Raw genomic sequence first — 16954 nt, 5'->3', positions numbered from 1 at the left:
TTGCCAGAACGCTAGAAGACACTACAGGCCAGTTGAAATTTAAGTATTTGCTACTCAATCTATTTTTGGGGTCATAATCACACTGAAATTCCTAAGCATCATTTGCTGTCTATATAAAAATTGGTTATAAACTCTCACTTTAGAGGCAGTAGTAACAAAGTTAATGGCTGCATAAGAAAAATATTATATTATAATATATCATGTAGATATTAACTTATTATGCAATTTGCCAAACAGCACAGAGTTAAAGTGAGGCATACTTACATTTTGTGTGCACGCGTTACTGACGGTTGTTGCAGGTAATCCAGAAAAATCATACACTAATTGTGTAATAAGACTGCAGTTTTCAAATAAAGGCCAAGTATAACCGCTGTGCATGGAGCAGGTTACATTTTGCTTTCCGCTCCTCCAGATATACAGTATATAGTTTGTTTTTGCTTCTGTACAGATGTTTAGCAGTTACAACTTCCAATGTATGGCGTTAGAGTAGTTTGAAGAACTGGTGATATTTTCAATGCAGAATATCAGAAGATCAGGAGATTAAGCTGGCAATTGCTCATGTTGATATAGAATCAGCAGAGCTCTGCAGAGATGGTTCAGGGTCTTGCAACCGAGAATAAAAACACTTGTACACAAAAAAAAAAAAAGTTTACATAAGAGTTCGTGCTGTCCTATATGTGTCTGCAGACCCTGTCTGGAACAAGTGAGACGTCATCATGCATACTATACATACAGCAGAGTGGTAGAATGTGAAGAGAAATCAGAGACACGCCTTTGTAAATACTAAACACTTGGAGTCTTCTCTTGTAATCGAAAGGTGTGATGTGGCATTTGCATTTGAAGACAAAAAAACAAACCATATGATTGTATTGTAAATTAAGGTGTAAGACTTTAAATCTTAATGGAAAACATATTATTGTATACCGAACAGTAAGAATCATTTTTGTGCAGACACACACATTCAGCATTTATAAAGATTTGATATGCTCATTCATGTTTATTTTAACTTTAAGCTAACATTTGCAATAATGCTACTCTGCATAGTATGGGTTCATTCATTGGTGGTAGTAATATATTAGTTTCTACTTACTGCAGAGAGGTGATTATTCAGATGTTGATGGAGATGCTTTTCATGCAGCAAAGTATTGATTATCGGTACTTTCTGCATGCGCAAGACTCATCCTGCACATGTGCGAACAGATCCTGCGACGTCAGATGGTGGTCGGCATCAGACTGTCAGTGACTGACAGTCTGATGCCGTTTGGGGGCAGGGAGGGATGGTGACAGCCTCTGTTTCTCCAGAGGTGTGACACCGTCGTTTAGGCATACCTCCCAACTGTCCCGCTTTCAGCGGGACAGTCCCGCTATTCGGACCCTGTCCCGCTGTCCCACCCGCGAGCATCAGTGTCCCGCGGGCTGGGGGGCAGTTGGGAAAGCCTTTCATCACCCGCTGCTTTGCTCTGCAGAGCAGCCGGTGATCACTGAAAAAACATGCTGTGCGCACGAGCACGGCATGCATTCAGCTCCAGAAGGGGAGCGGGGGCTGCCCAGCTGCTCGGGGAGCGCTGGGCACGCCCCCAAAAGGCAGGGAAATGCCCGTTTGGCAAGGCCACGCCCACTCGGACAAGGCCACGCCCATCACGGGCGAGATTACGCCCCCTTTTCGGGTCGGCGCGCGGCCATGCCGCGCGAGAGTCCCGACTTCATCAAGCCTAAAGTTGGGAGGTATGGTTTAGGGGGGAGGGAAGAGGCCAGGGATCTTCATGGCTGCATGGTGATTTCCTTGCCTCTACGATGGACGGCTTGTGCACAGCGTCTATTCTCCGTTGCTCTGCTTACCAGTGACATGAGGTTCCCAACTGCCCCCCTCCTCCCCCACAGCACGGGACACGCCAGCCCATGGGTGGGACAACGGGACAGTCACAAAAATACAGGACTGACCCACGAAAATCAGGACAGCTGGGAGGTATGCATAAACAAGTATAATTCCAGTAAGCACAATAATAATGCCCCTAGAACTCTATTTGCATGTTTATATATGTTACTATAAATATATCTAATTGAAAACATTGTTCTTTGTTTCATTTATACTGTACATTCATTCCTTCCCGTGTCACCATGCATATTTTCTTGTTACAGGTGTCTTGTCAAAGGCAATAACCACTTACAGTGATGAACAATTTAGTAACCACCTTCTCTAAACAATGTATTGATAGATTTATGTAAATTTGACTTGTTTATATAAAATTTCTGTAGGTTTGAAAAATAGAACATGTTTAACAGTATTATTTTCTGTCTCACTCCACATTATTAATGGAATTTAGTTAAAGTGCATATTTGTTTATAGTGAATGCAATCAGACCTATATTAAAAGTAATCAATTTCTTTTTTTTTTCCTGAAATGTTTTATTTTGCAGTAACTGTGTCATGTAAATGTTGTATCAGGCTTTCTTCACTGTCATAGACACATTGCAGAGAAAAAATGACAGGAGCTGATTGCTTTGAGGGAGATTTATCAAAGCTTGGAGAAAGATCAAGCACCAACCAATCAGCTCCTGTCATTTTAGCAGCAAATAGAAATTCTTAATTATCAGGTCCGTTAAATAATAAAAGGGCCCTAACAATACCCATGATATTCAGTTGCCCTGCTTTATGGCAACACTGTTCAATCTATCTGATCTGGCTACTCATGTATAGGAAAAATTAGGAAATCCATCCCGTAATTACATTTTAGCATCCACTGACACTTGTACAGTTTAAAATACAAATCAGTTAGCGCAGGTGCAATTATGCAGCTCTTTGGGAATTCGGAGCAAATCTGAGTTTCAAATATTGTGCTCATTTTGGATAATGTATACTAATGAATGTGCATTGTGATCAAAGGCATAGGCTACAGTATACAACACTATCAGGTCTAAAGGGGGGTCCACACGGAGCGATGTTCATGTAATTTCTAAGCAATCTGACTAGATCACTTAGAAATTAAAAACACATTGCTCCGTGTGTAGGGGTGTCGGCGACAGTGATGCGCGCTATCGCCGGTGCCAGATTGGCCTGCATGCAGGCACAATCTAGCAGGTTGCTCATTTCACCGCTGGGTGAAATGAGCGGCCTCCCCGTCCGTCCCCCCTCGCTCAGCACACATCACGCTGTGCTGAGCGGGGGGAGAGATGTGTGCTGAGCGGACTGTGCTAGGCCGCTCAGCACACATCTCCCTCCACATCTCCCAGTCTGTATGGCCCTTAAAACACACTGATTCATAGCTCAGTGCCATCCAAATGTTTTCTAGGGGAGAGGTTCTCAAGCGTGGTCCTCAGGGCACCCCAACGTTCTAGGTTTTAAATTTATTTTAGCTTAGCCACAGGTGACTTAATTGGCACCTCAGTCAATTTGATTTAACCATCTGTGATGAGCCATGGATATACCTAAAACCTGGACCGTTGGAGTGCCTTGAGGACAGTGTTTGAGAACATCTGCACTAGGGGCATATTAAATAACATTTGTGGGATAGCCACAAATATTAATTATCCCTAGAATGTATGTATGTATTGGGGCCCACAGTAGATACTGTATATATCTACTGCGACCCCCTGATGTACTAAGCTCTGGAATGCAAAGCTACCAGGCTACACTCCACAAAAGGCCACACCCCACAAAACCCCCTCTCTGGTATATTCCACAGACTGTGCATGTGCAAAAGCATGGCTGTGGTCCTAATTCAGAAGTAAAGTGATTGCCTTAGCAATCACTTTACTTCTTCTAACACATCACAGGGACAAGCTGCTGCCAGAGCCTGTGACAATGTATGTGATCCATGGCACATTCCAGCGATACTTAATTTACTATTGCCACAATAAGACATTATAATTATCAGGGCTTATTTATAAATATGCCCATATGTGATTAGAACACTACAATACTTAGGGCTTACCAAATAATTTGCTCTTTATCTGACTTATTTGCAATATTAATCTTTCAGAATTATCAAATCATCAATTCTAGTTTGATTGGCGACCAAAATACAATGTTCTGTCACATCAGAATATGTTATTATAAATGTATCTTATGGGGATGCAGTTAAAATGCCAGCTGTCGGGATTCTGGCAATCAGGATACCAATGCCGTATTCCGACAGCCCACATTATACAGGTGTCCGGAATCCAGACACCCGCCCCGAATTCCCATTCGGTTGGTCTACGTCTACTGGTGGGCATTGAACACGTGGCGAATTGGGCCCAAAGTGTGGCGAACGTGGTAAGTATGCAAGGGGACTCGTGGCCTCGCTCCCGGGATTCTGGCAGATGGGATGCCACTGTCGCTATACTGAAAACCGGCATCCTGTCTGCCAGTATATCATACCGGATCCGTCTTATGGCCTCATCAGTTACTAACAGAAATGACAGACTTTTCAAGGAGAAAGGAATGGTTAAGAATTTTGCATAAATTCATTATGAAGATGTACAATACACTGGCTAAAGACAAGTACTGGCAGTAAGTCAGCTCCTTTTTCCATGAGCCAAAACTAAATGTAAGCCAGGGCACTGAGGTTATTATTCGGATTCAAGCAGCATGACATTAATCTGATTCTCCTGCCCTTATGCGACTCTAAAGGTATTAGGAAAAGGGCATTGTTAGTGGATTATCATTTTGCAGGGGGGCCAAATATATAAGCTTTTATGCATTTTGGCTCAGTAAATAAGTGCTCTGGATCATTGATATTCAAGTGCAGCAATGAACTTTCCTTTTTATGATCATCGTCATCTGCCTGCTTGAATTAATGCCCACATTATACTGTACGCTTAACCTGTAAAGCTTTGAATGGTCTTGCCTTGTACTGTAAATAGAGTGGGAAAATGAAAAATTTCTTTGTGCATCAATCTCAGGATGAATAACCTCAACCATATGGCCACTAACAGCTTTCAATAGCTAGTACCAAGATTGTACAGTCTTCCTGAGTTACTGTTTATTTGTGTTTGTTCTTTATTTCAGGGTCGCAACTCAAGCAGCACCAAGAAGTCATGTTTTGTGGATTTCTTTAATCATGCAGAGGTGAATTAATGTATTTTGCCAGGATTTATTTCACCAGTGTACACAAACAGTAATTCTCAATACATGACCTGTTGGGAAAACCTGAAGGTTAAAGTTGAGAACCACTGTTTTTTTTTTTTAATAAAGAACTCTTTAATTCTCAAGTAAGTTTAGCCGTTTAGAAATGTATTGCAATTCAAAAGAGGGCTGTCCTTGGAAAACCAGAAGACATGAGAAATCTTTATCCTATATAAGCCGAACACTGCTCCTCACCTCTATGGGGGAAACTCAAGTGTTTTGTGCATCGGTGGCCACTAGATGGCACCCAATGGAGCAATTCAAGTGTTGCTCCATTCAGGTGCACACAGCTTCCGGTTTGGACATTACTGCTATGTTGTTATGTCATTTTGACGAGCTGGTAACTAATACAAGGATAGCGTAAAGTCAGTATTCCATTGAGTATGCTACTGTAACCTCACTTATTTATAGAGCGATCCTAAAGGGATGGTCAAATTAGTCATACATTGGCAGTGTACAGATACGGATGTAACAGTGGTCCCTAAACAAATGACACAGGTCTGTTACACTGCACTAGTGTTAATAAACTGTGAATGTCATGAAACAATATACTTGACAATTAATGTCAATCTGTTATGTGGTTTCTTTTATTTTACTTGTAATTTTTGTTTTTTTTATACTTTCCCTAATTTTTACAATGATTTTTCCTACTTCCATCTTACCACCAGGGCCGCCATCAGGTGCAGACTGCGGGGACTGGCGTCCCGGGCCCTTTCAAAGAGGGGGGCCCACTCCAGGCTCCTACCGCCGATATCTGGAGAGCTGCACCAGGCTGCGCAACAACAGCGGGCTGATGTGCAGGGAGGACTTCTTAAAACAAACCTTACCTGTGCATCAGCTCCCTGTGAATCATTCCTGCAGGTCCACAGTGATCCATCTATATGTAACGTCATGGTGTGTGACATCACATAGGGAACAGTGTGGAATAATCTTTTTTTGGGTGAAAGACGGGGGGGGGGGGCCCTATCTATTTTGTCAGTCCTGGGCCTCACAATTTGTGATGGCAGCCCTGCTTACCACTGAGGACTACCAACAGAGTCAGGATGCCAGCGTCAGACTACTGGCAGTGTCAGGATTTGGACTACCAGGATCCTGAACAGATCCCAGCTGCAACTGTTAATACTTTCAGGACCTGGGATTGTAGTTTAAACTTAGCAATTAGCAACTATGAAAATATTTTTAGTAAAGTCTAAAAATGACTGAAATGGAAAAATTCTGCATTCTAAGCCACTAACCTTTAGAATGCTAAAAAACTTTCCCATAGTATTTCTACGCTTAAAACAAACAAGTAAAAAACAAACATCAAATGTTAAAACAGACACAGTACCCAGCCCTGCAGCACATTTACAGTACAGCTAAAAACACTTCTTGAATGTGGTGTTAGAGCATTCCGTTACAGTATGTTGATGACTTTATTTAGTGAGCTGGAGTAAATTAACCCATGCAGATATTATAGCATTGCACAAATTGATTGGATTACACAGTGTGCTACTGTTTTTTCTTAATGAGATTAACACCATTGCACTAATAATATTCCCTTTGAGCATCCTTAAAGCCAGGTACAATAGTTGCAGTACATTGTTGAACACTTGGGAGGGAACTCAAAGGTCTCTTCTATTCATTGTCATTCAGAACTTGTACAAATTGTTTAACACCAGTGCAAAAACATTGCAGAGGAAACTAATTACAGTACAACAGTGCTTTTCAATGACTATTATAAATACATATCCATACAAGTCACAAGTGTTTATCCTACATGATCTAGAGTGTGAAAGACATAGTGGTGTATAATTATCACAGAGGAAAAAGGAATGAATCTGCTCTGAACAAAAATCTCTTAGTTTGGGATTAAATGAATGCCATTTAATTGTACAATTATTGATGTGATGTACATGTTGTTGGCACCATGACCTTAGTGGGTCTGCCATTCTGCTGTCTAATGTTGTGTTATTGTGCATTACCGAAGAAGAGAAGACGGGACTTTTTTTGTGGTTTGAACTTGAAGTTGGCTAAGGGTGACAGAATTCAGGTCTAGCATCAATAACATTCAGCATATTAGCTCATATACACAGACTACTTCAGCATAATATCAATAACCTAATCATTACCCATTAGATAAATGTAACAGATAGTGCTTTACTTTCCAAATGTCAAGACCACTAAAACATCCATTATGGAGATCTGTTTAATTACACACTATAGTCATTGATTCTATTTAATGACTTTAATGGGAAACAGACATTATAACCACGATAATCATTTGTGCAATGGGTTTCTGCAATTATCATAAATAAGCAGGATGCCAATGGTGACCAGTCCTTCTGGTGTGACTGCACAGATCAAAAAAGAAAAGTAATGAAAGTTCACAGGTAGCAACAAATGATTCATCATGAACATGCTTCATACATCATGAACTATATAGTAAATATTCTACTAATTGACCTATTAAAATATTAAATCTAATTAGTAAACACAGAGACGTTGGGCAATAAGGTCATGTAATGCTCAGAATACAATAACTATTTGACAAACTAAGGATGGATTTTGTTAGGCTTTACTCACCACTAAGGGCACCACAATTTTTAGGTCGGGGGTACTAAGGTATAATTTCATTTGCCGCTCTAAAATTGCTGAATGTTGCCCCCTCAGGAGCAGCTGGAATTACCTGCCAACCTGATGAGTGATCCGTCTCTCTCTCTGTAAGCACAGAAGTACAGTACATATGCACACATTTATGTTAAAAACAGCATAAACTATGAGGAATAAAGGTACTGTAATAGTGTACTAGACCACAATAAGGGTCCCATTTATTATTTATTAAGTTTTCAAGAATTTCTTGTTCCTGCTATTTGGGGTTGCCAGGAGGAAAGGGCCCTACAGTAACTAGCCACAAACTGTTGGGGCTGGAGCTGGGTGCAGGCAGGAAGGAGGGTACTGGTGGCGAACGGAGAAGGATTGTGGAGAGGGATGAGGTTGAGCAGCCGGAAAGGAGATTATCTCTGTCCAGACACTAACCCAGTACATTGGCACCTCTCAATTTATTTATTTTTATTCGTGGGGGGGGGGGGAATGGGTATTGTGGCAGACTGTAGGGGTTGGCAAATATAGCAATTATGAAGTATTGATTAGTCATGTAAATTAATGAATCAATTGATAAATTAAAATATAATAGTAGTAAAATAAGAAACGGATAGCAAGGGGGGTGAAATATGAAAAGAAATGTAATGTAAAAAAAGTAATACATTAATAAGATTGCTTCTCAGAATACATACAATGTTGAATAAAGAAAAATAAATATTCAAATATATACAATTGATGGATAGAAATCACTAACAACAATTATAAAGTTGTGAAAAAAAATTAAGGAAGCCACAAACTAGCAGTCAGACACATTTATAAAAAGATAAACTGTTAATTACCACTGCTGTTTACACACCTTATTTTACTTACACTCTACTTGTTTTCCATGGTAGGTTATAGAATTTGCCCTTATGTTCCTACAGTATACTGTGTCTAGTTCACTATTTTATTTCCACAACTTCCTTATTTGCATCTGTTTATTGCTATGTCATTTATTCTAGTGTTTCTCAAATTAGTTATTTCTCAATCACTTACAAAGCTGTAACTAGATATTTTGGTTCCCTGTGTCAGAAAGAGTAGTAATAGTACCCCTTACACATGATGCACTGCAGTAGTAGCAGTGACCCTTACACATTATGCCGCACAGTAATAGTACCCCATACACATGATGCCAAACAGTAGTAGTAGTTGTAGAGTCCTTTACACATTGAACCACAAAGTAGTAGTGCCACTCAATAGTGCCCGTTACAAATTATTCCACACAGTAGTAGTGACCTTACACATTATGCCACACAGTTGTAGTAGTACCCCTTACACATTATGCCACACAGTAGTAGTAGTACCCCTTACACATTATGCCACACAGTAGTAGTAGTAGTTACCCTTACATATTATGCCACACAGTAGTGACGCTTACACATTACACCACACAGTAGTAGTGACACTAAGTAGTGCCCATTACACATTATTCCACACAGAAGTAGTGCTCTTACGCATTATGCCACACAGTAGTAACAGTGACCCATGCACATTATGTCAATTAGTAGTAGTATTTGCAGAGCACTTTACACATTATGCCACACAGTAGTAGTGCTCCTTATAAATTTTGCCACACAGTAGTAATGCCACACAGTAGTTCCCATTACACATTATTACACACAGTAGTAGTGCCATTATACAATATGCCACACAGTAGTAGTAGTGCCCCTTTCCTATTATGCTGCATAGTAGTAGTAGTTGTAGAACCCCTTACACATTATGCTACATGGTAGTAGTAGTGCCCCTTATACAGTATGCCAAAAAGTAGTAGTGCCCCATTACAAATTATTCCTCCCAGTAGTAGTAGTCGTGTCCCTTTACACATTATTCCACAAAGTAGTAGTAGTAGTAGTAGTAGTAGTAGTAATAATAGTAATAGTGCTCCTTCCCCTTCCCTATATGCAGCACTTATCAGGTTATGTGTCTGGACTCTTGACTGTGATACCTTAACACAAGCTCCTCACTCTAAATCTGGGTACAAACCTAAAGATTCATCTGCCAGGTGGGAACAACAATCTGGTAATGTACAGTATGGGAACATATAATAATCAACAGTTTGATCCCAAAAGCTGGAAAGCTGACAAAAATTGATCAGATGAATTTTTTAAATCAAAGGAATTTACCAATTATTCTGAACAGCCATTGGCATTTTCAGTGTTTGGCAGCAATGGTCAATTGTCATTTGCTTCCATACATCAGATTTTTGTTCTCACCGGACAGATTGTACAGATAAATCTTTAGGTGAGTACTCAGCTTAAATGCATCACTGTCGGAGTGTTGCGTGGCGAGATGTCATGAAATCACTCTACAGATGGGAGCTGTGGGAGGTGAGTTAGGCTGTTGAGGCAGGACTTCAGTGAAGGAGCCAGGCGTACGGCTCCTAATATACATAGCAAAGCGCGCCCTGCAAATAGACACCAATGGAGATGGAGTGCAGGAGGACAGTAACTGCCTGCTCCCTGTTGCATGTATATTAGTAGCAGCCACCTGTGGCTGCTCGTTTTCTTCTCTGGTAGGAACCACTTCATTCTACATTATTGTTTTTATGTTATTTATGCGTTATGCCATATGCATAGAGCGAATACATTTTATGTTTTATTAAATCAACCTCTTGAATTTTACTTTTGTTGCTGCCATATCTTTGTATGAGGTTATGCCGTTTTAATAAATAGTGCTAACCTATCATCCTAGTCATCAGACAGGCTCTAAATGTTGTTTTAATGTCAGAAATAATGTAATTGCAAGGTTACTTATATGATTTGCATCTGTCCGAACATTTGCTTTGTTCCAGTACTGACTAAATCCCTGCATCTAATACAGGGGCATTCTATGTGCAGGGCACCCTTTGCCATATATATTAGTAGCCATGCGCCCGACTCCTTCATTGAAGTCCTGCCTCATCAACCTAACTCACCTCCCCATAGCTCCCATCTGTAGGGAGATTTCATAACATCTCTCCACACAACACTCCGACAGTGATGAATTTAAGCTAAGATTTATCTGTACAATCTGTCTGGTGAGAACAAAAATCCAGTGTATGGAAGCAAAATGACAATTGACCATTTGCTCCCAAACACTGAAAATGCCAATGGCTGTTCAGACAAATTGGTAAATTCCTTTGATTTAACAAATTTATCCGAACAATAACTTTTGTCGGCTTTCCAGCTTTTGGGGTCAAACTGTTGATTATCATATGTTCCCATACTGTACATGGGTGGTCTTCAGTATGCTGACTGTCGGGATCCCGGCGCACAGTATACCGGCGCCAGAATCCCGACAGCCGACATACCGACAGCCGACATACCAACACTTTTTCTCCCTCGTGGGGGTCCACGACCCCCCTGGAGGGAGAATAAAATAGCGTGGCACGCGTAGCGCGCCACTGTGCCTGCAAGGGGCTCATTTGCACTTGCCACGCTGTCGGTATGCCGGCAGTTGGGCTCCCGGGGGCCGGTATGCTGGTCGCTGGGGGCCCGGCAGCCGGCATACCATACTACACCCCTGTACATTATATCATCCACCTATACTGTATGTCCCCTGGTCTCACACTGGTCTAGCGCCTGTATCACACACCAACCATTTGTTGTATTTCCAGTACCAGGAAGTATAATAAAGTGACCCCTTATAGTGTGAATCAGGCAGCTTTATACCTAGGAAGCGCCAATCAAGTCCTCACCTACCAAAATATTACAGTAAGCCTGTGATTACAGTTTGCTGTACACCAATATATTTTGCTGGACTTTGGTTTTCTTGGAGCGCCCAAATTATTATGTTTAAAATGTTTGTCATACATGAGGCTGGGACACCTCATAATATTAGCGACTGCCTAGGATAGCCTGTATACTAGACCTATGGAGTGCTGTAATTCCAATTGTTGCTACACAAACAGGTGGGTTCCGTACCACCGAATACCGGCTCAAGACACTACCTTGGGAGGCTCAATTTCTTCAGAGGTCCCACATTGCAGAAAAACCACCACATACAGAAGTAGCCAAACTCATGTTAGTACAATAAATATTTTATATTCTATATAATGGTGTCCATGTTTGACCCTGTGATTATAGCTACATTTATCTTTCTACTTTCAGAACTACTATTGCCTGAGAAACCAGGCACATTAACTACTGGCTGCAAATCTGGATGGTCCTTCTCCAGATTCCGCCAAATATCACAAAATGCTCCTCTATTGGACCTGCAAAACAATGCTAAGGAGGATAAACAACCAAACCAACTGTAGTTTCTAAAGAGGCAATGAGAGATACCTAATGACACTCCACAGTCTATGGGGTATATTCAATTATGGTCCGATCCATTCCGAAATGCATTTGTCGGAATGGATCTGACAAGCGCTATTCAATGCCCATCTCAATTCGACCAGAGAGGGGGGAGAGCCGCGGGCAGACAGGGAACAGCCGCGGGCAGACGGGGGACAGCAGCGCTGCAGGAGGATGTGTCACAGCCGCCAGACCTCACGGCAGCGTCCACCCGGCTCTAGCAAGTGGGACCTCACTTGCTGGAGCCGGGTGGATGCTGCCGTGAACGGCGGCTGTGACACATCCTCCTGCAGCGCTGTGCTATAGCACTGCTGTCCCCCGTCTGCCTGCGGCTCTCCCTAATCTCCTCCTCTCCGGTCCCTCATCTCAGAACTGAGATGGTTGGAAACGGGGCCAAAACCTGTTGAATTTGGCCCCGTTTCCCTCAGAAGCACGCAAATTGGCAGCTATACCGCCGATTCACGTACTATTCGACAAGTCAAATTCCCCGAGTTGTCAAATAAAAATGCAGGGGACTGAATAGGTTGGAACCCCTTCTGACCAGAAAAAGTAAAAAACTGCCGTTTTTTAGACAAGACGGCAGTTTCGACTTTAATTGAATATACCCCTATGACTACCCCTGCAGTGCCTGTCACAAGATCTGTACAATTTGAGAATAAAACTGTACCCTTTGCTCAGAGTTGGGCCCAGACCAAACAAGGACCTGGTCTATGATGCAGAAGAAAGGAATGGTTTCAGTTGCAGAGATGGTAGCAGCCCTGAAATCTTGATTAACATACAAATGTGAGACAAGGATCCAAGGCTATGAGTAGGCTCAGAAAACTGTTCGTGTAGAATAGACAATTCCAGACATGTCAATGAGATGGATATTGTGAGCAAGCTTAGGAGTCTGTGGCTGTAGTTCAAGAGCAGAACCAGAAGTGTCTAGTTAATGCTTCCAGACAGGAGTTTTAAGTACTAACAGGGGTAAATCAGACTATCACCAGCACTGAGAATTCAGACCAAGCAATAAATGGGCTTGATTGAATCACCTGGCTCACTCCCATCCCTCACAATCAGCTGCACATATCAGGTCAGCGGTGGCCAATCTGCAGCTCTCTGAAGGGAAAAGTAGTATGGGTACCAACACAAACACAGCTTGCTGCACACTCAAGCTAACACAGCTTTCATCATGTGATGTGATGTTCTAGGGTGATGAAGGAGGTTATGGATGCCACAGTGTAGCTACACCTCAGAGGGGAAAAATAAGGTCACTCTTCCATCTACATCATCTGTCTGTGGTAGTCATGTACAATTATACATCATTATTGCAGTGTGAAAAAATGAACAAAATAGAAATGGTAGAAAACCAAGGCCACACCAGTTTACCCAGTGTTCACCATGAACTCTATAGTCATGAAGGGTAGCATTTTTTTAGTTTCATTACATAGTTGGAGGCAGTGGCATAGCCAGGGAAGGTGCAGGTGGAATGATTACTGCATAAGAACGGGGGGTGGTGCCACCTATTGCTGCAGTTCAAGACCCTACCTCTTCTCATTGTGTTAGGTAGTCCCTCCTCTTCAGTTTGTGTGGGAACTGCGGAACCTGGAACCCACTGTTGGAGAATATCTGCTTTAGAAGGCCATATCTTTTTTTCCATGTTCCAGTGACAAACGCGCATACATTATAACAGCACAGAAGATATAGTGAGATCATCAACAGTCAAGAGACTAGGGAGACAAGGGGTTGGGGATAGGAAGAAGAATAGTATGTATAGCTCAGTGAAGTTTGTAAGTATAAGTGGATACGTTTTAAGTGGGCCTAGCATTGTCTGAGGGGCCAAGCTGTAGAGGAGAGATTTACATCTCTACATTCTATTTATGTAAAATGGGGGCATGTCCACTTCTCCTAGATCAGATAACCCCCTTGTATCTCTCTGGCCCACTGGATATTTCCTCAGCCCTGAAGGATGGTGGTAAAAGTAAGACAAATAGGCTGGCAATGATGCATAAGAGGGGGCAATTAAAGGGTTTAGGGTTTTTAAATATAAAAAGTTTTATGAATTTTGATGTAAATAAAGCTTAATTAAGATGGAATGGATGAACAGGTGTAGACTAATGAAGTACCAAAAAAAGGTATAAATACCCTGTATCTACACCAGCTAGATCACCTTTGATAAAGCTGCAGGACCTGCAGCGAAACGCGTCAGTGGCTGCCTATCAACTGACTACGTACTACCATTTTGTGCCCGGACCATACTGGACTTTGAAACTCATTCAAGCAGGAATTGAACTGGGTGAAGGGACTCACCTTTTGGGGATCTTCCACACCTATCCTGCAAATCAAGCTCCGCAACCTAGTGAGGATTTAGGACTTTGCCAACAAACATCCCTCCAAAGAATTTCTTCAAGGGACTCCTTTTCCTCCAGCGGTGCCTGTGTGGTAATGTAAATCCAATTGTACTGTGCCATCAGTCCCTAAACACAGAATCCACATCTAACTATAGTCCAGTTAATTTCTAAAAGGAACGGACACACTCAAATACTCAGCACAAGTCATTGAGATATTGTTTTCATTATCATATGAATTGTCTTAATAAATGTTTAATTTTTATCATCCAAACCATCCAACTTTTTAAATTGTATATTCATTAGCGCTGCTATTGTTCTTGTTTATGTGTATGTGTTTATACTAGAGATGTGCACAGGAAATTTTTTGTGTTTTGGTTTTGGATTCGGTTCCGCAGCCGTGTTTTGGATTCGGACGCGTTTTGGCAAAACCTCCCTTAAAATTTTTTGTCGGATTCGGGTGTGTTTTGGATTCGGTTGTTTTTTTTTTTCAAAAACCCCTCAAAAACAGCTTAAACCATAGAATTTGGAGGTCATTTTGATCCTATAGCATTATTAACCTCAATAACCATAATTTCCACTAATTTCCAGTCTATTCTGAACACCTCACAAAATTATTTTTAGTCGTAAAATTTGCACCGAGGTCGCTGGATGACTAAGCTAAGCGACCCAAGAGGGCGGAACAAACACCTGGCCCATCTAGGAGTGGCACTGCAGTGTCAGAGAGGATGGCACTTAAAAAAATTGTCCCCAAACAGCACATGATGCAAAGAAAAGAGAAAAAGAGGTGCACTGTGGTCACTGGACGGCTAAGCTAAGCACACAAACACCTCAATATCACAGGAATTATTAGTTCTAATCAATGGTATTATTAGTCCAAATCACTGGAAGAAAATGACAAAATCACAGGAATTATTCGTTCTAATCAATGGTATTATTGGTCCAAATCACTGGAAGAAAATGACAAAATCACTGGAATTAAATGGCAGTAATGTCGGGAATTATATCAAATGGCAGTACCACTGGACATATACGGAAGTGTCAGACAGGATAGCACTTAAAAAAATAGTCCCCAAACAGCACATGATGCAAAGAAAAGAGAAAAAGGTGCACTGTGGTCGCTGGATGGCTAAGCTAAGCGACACAAACACCTCAATATCACAAGAATTATTCGTTCTAATCAATGGTATTATTGGTCCAAATCACTGGAAGAAAATGACAGAATCACTGGAATCTTTTGGCAAGATCACTGTAATTAATAATTAATTATAAATCACTGATATTAATTGGTAAAATCTCGCTATCGCCTGCCTAGTGAAGTGGAATCTAGATGGGATTTTGTATCGGGGACATAATAACTTCAACCAAACATCTAAATCCCAATGCACTAATATCGAATAACGGGCGCACGTCTAACAGCGCACTGATTATACCGAGAACGGATTATACTGATCACTGATTATACTGAGCACTGATTTTACTGAGCACTGATTTTACGGAGCACTGATTTTACTGAGCACTGATGATACTACGGAGAACTGCAACTGAGCAGCGAGAACAGCACTGGACTATTGTACTGTAGTATACCGGTCACCACAATGCAGCACTGACACTGAGCACAGATATTAAGTACTGATCAGGATACTAGAAGTGACACAGAGCAGCAAGATACAGCAATGGCCTACTGTACTGTACTTCTATATACTGGTGGTCACCAAAATTCTGCACTGTACTACTATATACTGCTCACAACAATGCAGCACAGATATGGATACTTGAAGTGACACAGAGCTGCAAGATACAGCAATGGCCTACTGTACTGTACTACTATATACTGGTGGTCACCAAAATGCTGCACTGTACTACTATATAGTATATACTGGTCACACAACAATGCAGCAGATATTGAGCACTGATCAGGATACTAGAACTGGCATGGAGCTGCAAGATACAGCAATGGCCTACTGTACTGTACTACTATAATATACTGGTGGTCACCACAATGCAGCACACTGAGCACAGATATTTGCAGCACACTGAGCACAGATATTGAGCTTTTCAGTCAGAGAACGTAGCCACATCCTCTCCACTCAATCTCCAATGCACGAGTGAAAATGGCGGCGACTCGCGATTCTTTATATGGAATACGAATCTCGCGAGAATCCGACAGCGGGATGATGATGTTCGGCCCCGTTTGGGTTAACAGAGCAAGGCGGGAAGATACGAGGCTGCCTCGGACCCGTGTAAAACACGTGAAGTTCGGGGGGTTCGGCTCTCGACGAACCGAACCTGCTCATCTGTAGTTTATACTGGATTGACTAATCCTGTTGATTTTAGCAGCAGCATTAGAACAACGACCTAGTTGCGCCCGCACAACAACCTAGGTTGTTTTTTTTCCTTTTTTATAAGATGGGGCAAGTACATTATGAGAAAGGACAGATATATAATAAAAAACCCAAGACCTAATATGGTGTTGAATTGTTACTGTATGTTTTCTTTGGAACCACAGATATGAAACCTCCATCATGAAATGCTGCGCTTGACCTTGCAGTAACATGCTGCCTTAAAATTAGTGATGTGCACCGGAAATTTTTCGGGTTTTTTGTTTTGGTTTTGGATTCGGTTCCG

General features: G+C 41.6%; 1 protein-coding gene across 11 annotated transcripts in view; it reads right to left on the bottom strand.

The window, feature by feature from the left end:
- The window catches only part of LOC134932110 (bone morphogenetic protein 7-like), a 277636-nt gene that overhangs the window by 9577 nt on the left and 251105 nt on the right, over positions 1-16954 (bottom strand). For 2 of the 11 annotated variants that reach the window (XM_063926199.1, XM_063926200.1), the window contains one exon: positions 14289-14455. The exons of the other annotated variants lie outside the window; for them this stretch is intronic. The gene's annotated coding sequence lies outside the window, so the exon portion shown is untranslated. The remainder of the gene's footprint in view (positions 1-14288; positions 14456-16954) is intronic. 11 annotated transcript variants of the gene reach the window in all.

The sequence above is a fragment of the Pseudophryne corroboree genome, chromosome 6, assembly GCF_028390025.1.
Source record: "Pseudophryne corroboree isolate aPseCor3 chromosome 6, aPseCor3.hap2, whole genome shotgun sequence".
NCBI classification, from domain to species: Eukaryota; Metazoa; Chordata; class Amphibia; order Anura; family Myobatrachidae; genus Pseudophryne; species Pseudophryne corroboree.
The sequence above is the reverse complement of the archived record's forward strand: the minus strand, read 5'-3'. Positions and strand labels throughout refer to the sequence as shown.